A 5,000-nucleotide genomic window follows, 5' to 3' on the forward strand; every position below is an offset into this window, starting at 1 on the left:
AGACGAAGAGAAAGAAAGGTCTATCTATTTTTTTTTTAGTTATTCAGTTAAACCAATGATTCGTTATTGGAGCAGCTAGCAACAACTATCTCATCTGGGAAAAGCCATCTTTTTCTCAACAATGTCTTTGTCATTTGATCCAATAGCGCTTCGTTAGATAGGAACAGATTTGATAAATATTGATAACTCTCAGATAGAGTATTAGAAGGGAAAAATCCTTTAGATGATGAACTATTGATTCTAAGCCATCTCTGGCAATGAATCAACAATTCAAAATGCTTTTCTTGCGTATTCTTGATAAACCAGTGTTTATATATAGATGTAGGAAGATTTGTTTGGGAAGTAAGAAGTTCCCTTGACATCTCTTCATCTGTAAAGAATTGTCGATGTGAAAACACAGAGACAAAAGGCTGATCTTTGAATAGGAAAAAGAGTGGATCCACGGGGTCCCAAATGAATTGGCTTATTCGAAAAAAGCCCTGTTCTTTGGAAGATCTATCTCGTGTCTGGTACTGCATGGTTCCACCCTGCAAGAACTCTGAATCATTCTCTTGAAGCTCATCCTCTTCATCATAAATGATCCGCTTGTCCCGAAATGACCTGGCCCAATAGGGAAATCCCAAATTATTGGGCCTTTCAATACAATCAAATAGAAAGCCCCAAGGGCGCCATATTCTAGGAGCCCAAACGATGTGATTGAAAAAATCCTCCTCTATCTGTTGCGGGTCGAGGACTCCTCCCCCTTCTTCAAACTCCGATTCATATTTTTCATAGAGAAATCTCTGATCAACGATAGAATAAGATCCATTTTGAATCCTATTTAAGGGATTCCTTGGTTCGGACCGAAGAAGCAATGTCACTCGATCCTTATCAAATTGACTGCAATCTTTTTCTGTACGTGAGGATCCCACCAGAGCGCCTTCTACTTCTAATAGGCCATGAACTAGATCATAATTCTTCTCAACGAGTCCATAAGATGTGATCCCATTTTTTTCATCAGGTCCGGGTAGAGACCAAAGGTCTTGAGCGACCGATCCGGCAGAACAACTCAAAAGGTAAAGAAGTATCGTTAATTTCTTCATACTCGTTCCAAGTTCGAAGTACCATTTGTACAAATAAGAATCCCCCCCGTCACATGATTTCTTCTTCATATAGATAGATATAGGATCTATGGAGCAATTACTTAGAAGTACATTTTGTGAAACAGCCCTTCCTATCTGATAGAAAAGGATCCCATGATCCTGAACCGATCTTACCTGAGATCGGAAATCCCAAGTTTGTCTATGAAGAACAGAACTAATTATATTAGTGTCTATGATGGATTTTTTTTGTATAATACTAATCGATAGGGCCTCATTGTTAAGTGCTACAAGATCTCGTACATTTGAACCCATCGTCGTGGACCCGAATCCATTAGTATGGGACATTTTCTTTTCCAAGTGAAATCCCCTAGTATATGAAAGAGTGAAAAAGTGTTTTCGTTGTTGTGGAATAAGAAGCCTTCGTATCTTAATGCATGTATTGAATTTATTCGGAGCTATTAGAGCTGGATCTACTTTTTGGGGAATATGAGTCGAAGCAATAACAAGAATATTTCTAGTGGAACATCTTTCACAATCCCTGGAGAGATAGTTCACTAAAAGACCGAGGGATAAGTAATTCGACTCAGTCACATCCAGATCATGAATGTTAGGAATCCATATTATGCAAGGAGACATTGCTTTTGCTAATTCGAAGTGAAAGGTGATATAAAATCGGTCTATTTCTGGCATCATATCCATAGTTAGCGTATTCATCATAGTTAGAAGCTCCAGCTCCATATCAAGGTCACGGTCGATATCGTCACTATCGTCACTATCATCAATATCGTCACTATCATCAATATCGTCACTATCATCAATATAGTCACTATTATCAATAAGAAAACCCTTAGGCTTGTTATCCAGGAACTTGTTCAGAAATACTGTAATGAAAGGAACATAGGAGTTTGTCGCTAGGTATTTGACCAAATAGGATCGTCCAGTTCCTATAGAACCTATCACTAAAATACCCCTACTAGGGGGAGGTAGGGCTAAGCGGAGCGAAAAGGGTTTTCCATGAGATGGGAAATGCAAACTATTAGCCCCCCACAAGGTGTGTGAATAAGTAATTGTCTGATAATTAGCAAGGAATATACGTCTTTCTACTAAACAGGATGTATTGAATTCATAAATCATTAGATACTTTTTTTGAATGTCAACTAAGTATCGTAAGTAAATTGCTCCCGGTTGTTCACTTATTTGATAACCAGAGTTATTCTTTGATAAAAGATCACTATGAGTAAGACTCAATAGAATTTGATCAATCCTTTTTTCTGTTGTTAAGGTAGAAAACTGAACCAAGAATTCTTTTTCTTTATCATCAATCGAATCAGTGTTCGAGACCCAGGATTCTATTTGATCATCAATCCAATCACCATTCACGTTTTTTATTTTTCTTATCAAGGAATAGATTGCTTTACTTGGATGACTTAGATGTCTCGTATTTCTCGAAAAAGCGATTCGATTGATGGGATTTGGTATAATACTTATGAGATCGATGAGATTCCAATATTTATTCTTAGAACGTATGGATTTGACCCCATAAGCGGGACCACCACCCCATAGCATGTTGCTACCAAAAGCAAAACTCCGTATTTCTTCTAGAGAATCTCCTAATTGTTCCAGAGCAACTAGAAAGATATTCTTTAACCAGAAAGAATTCAGTTCAGATGTAGGATACCTATCCAGAAGTTTTCGCAACTCAATCATGTATGATGGAATCATCAAAGATTTTACCTTTTCGAACTCTGTCTGTAACTCACTATAGACTCGAGAAACAAAGAGAAGATGTGTACGAACGAGATATCCAGCAACAAGGAGAAGGAAAAGGATTGAATAGAAGAACTCCTGAACATTTAGCGATCTCAGATGTGTCGATATCAATAGTAACTCATTATTTCGATGAGTCATTTCTTCGGACAGAAGAAGATTATGGAAACAATTACCCGGAATCTCACTTATCAGATTCCATTGTGGAAGACACAATGGAATCTGACGAATTCGCCATAATATATCTGACCCATGCATAATATCATGAAAAATGGATACAAATTTTTGGCTGCTACTTAGTATCGGCAATAGGTCTGAAAAAGTATCTAAAAATATGAAATTTAGATATTTGTACCCCGTCGAGGTAAGGAACCATGGTATATATGTTTGGAATAGATTCCATTTTGAGAGAGTTGAAAAAACACTATCTTGTTGAAAGGTTCTATACATCTGACCTTTCTCAAGGCATTTTTGTAGACAAGAACTCCGTTTTTTCCTTTTTTCGGATGGTAAATATTTCTCAGAACATGGAGTGTGAATCCAACCCATGTTTGAATTGAAATTGAGATACTGATACAAGTTCTTCCCTTCTGAATCAGGTATATTCATATCTGAAAGAGGTTGACAATAAGTTTTTTCAAAATGGACTATTTGTCCCTCTGTTAGAGGTGTTCCAGAAATGTCTGCGATCGAGTAAATAGCTCCACGAACGAATGGATCGTATCGAATTGGAAAATGGAAAGATTTGTAGAAGTTATACCCTTCGTCGCCACTTTGCGGAAAATCGTTAGGTATCAATATGTTAGATACCTGTAACTCGATTGGTGAAATAGTATCTCTCTTCAAAAAAGCATGTTTTTTTTGACCATCGCAAAAAGAAAAGATTTTGTTGCGAATGAACAAGATTTTGAGGAATTGTCCATACGTAAAATCATAATTATTGATACGGGCCTTTTCCACATAAAAAGGGAATCTTTTGTTACAATAGAAGCAGAAGTGATATTGATTATTCAAGAATCGAAGTCGATTTGCTTTATAAAAATAGTATATCAATGAACTTCTATGAAATGGTTTCACGGGATTCAGCCAATTGTCTGGATCGTGGGATATCATTGAGAAATAGGAATCTGTGTTATCAAAAGATTTCCTGCGATTCTTTCTAGTATGGAATGAGTCAATCATCCACTTTGGTATCTTATTGAACAAAAATGGTGATATTGTTCCTCCATTGATCAAGAATTTCGATTTTTGGGAAGTATCTTGGTCATCCAATAATAAGGGTTTCCTTTTTTTCAAATGAAAGATTTGAAGACCTATTGATTCTAATAACTGATTACAGAGTGGATCATTCGGACCTTTCAATTCATAGATGTGGATCTCGGACCTATGAATGGGGATACCCCCAAAACTCACAAATAAAAAAGAAGGAAGTGAGTTAGACAAAAAGAGAAGAAACTTGGGCAAAAAAAGAAGTAACTTGGACAAAAATAAACAAAGTGACTTAGACAAATCTTTTTTGTCGATAACCTCAGACCAATCAATCGAATATTGATTAATATGTAATCGATCGAACACTACTTGAAAACGGCTATTCTGCTCAGAAATGAAATAGTCCAAATGTTCCTGGAAATTCTTGCTCCCATTGGACCATTTGTATCTATATACATTAGGATCCCAATTCATAGATCTCTCCGTTCGAGAAATCAAAATAAGAGGATCGAACCACTTCTTCTGACTCTTTTTCAAATTTGATAAATGTTGGTTGATCGTGTATTTCATTCTAGTTCGATGATTCAGAGTATCATTTCCTATTTGATACCTTTGAATTCCATATTCGAAGTTGCAATTGAATCGATTCAATACATTTCTTATGTAACCATGGGTGCTATATTGGATTTGAATCAGATTTCGGATCAATCTATATTGATTGACTGCCTCCATTATGTTGTTGCTAGCAAATACAACTATTTTAGGTTTTGGATCTTCCACATTATTTCCGCAAGAGGTCTGGACCCATTTTTTTATGATCCTTCGATAAAAAGATTCATTCTCTTCATAAAAAAGAGGAGGTAGAACCAATAAAGAGTGCTTTTTCGATTCATCCCTGGAGTTCAATAACTCATTCAAGAAATGTTTTTGATCCAATCCGGA

This window comes from Vigna unguiculata, unplaced genomic scaffold (genome assembly GCF_037176805.1).
Source record: "Vigna unguiculata cultivar grain cowpea cultivar isolate G323 ecotype 2 unplaced genomic scaffold, ASM3717680v1 ptg000088l, whole genome shotgun sequence".
Lineage (NCBI taxonomy): Eukaryota > Viridiplantae > Streptophyta > Magnoliopsida > Fabales > Fabaceae > Vigna > Vigna unguiculata.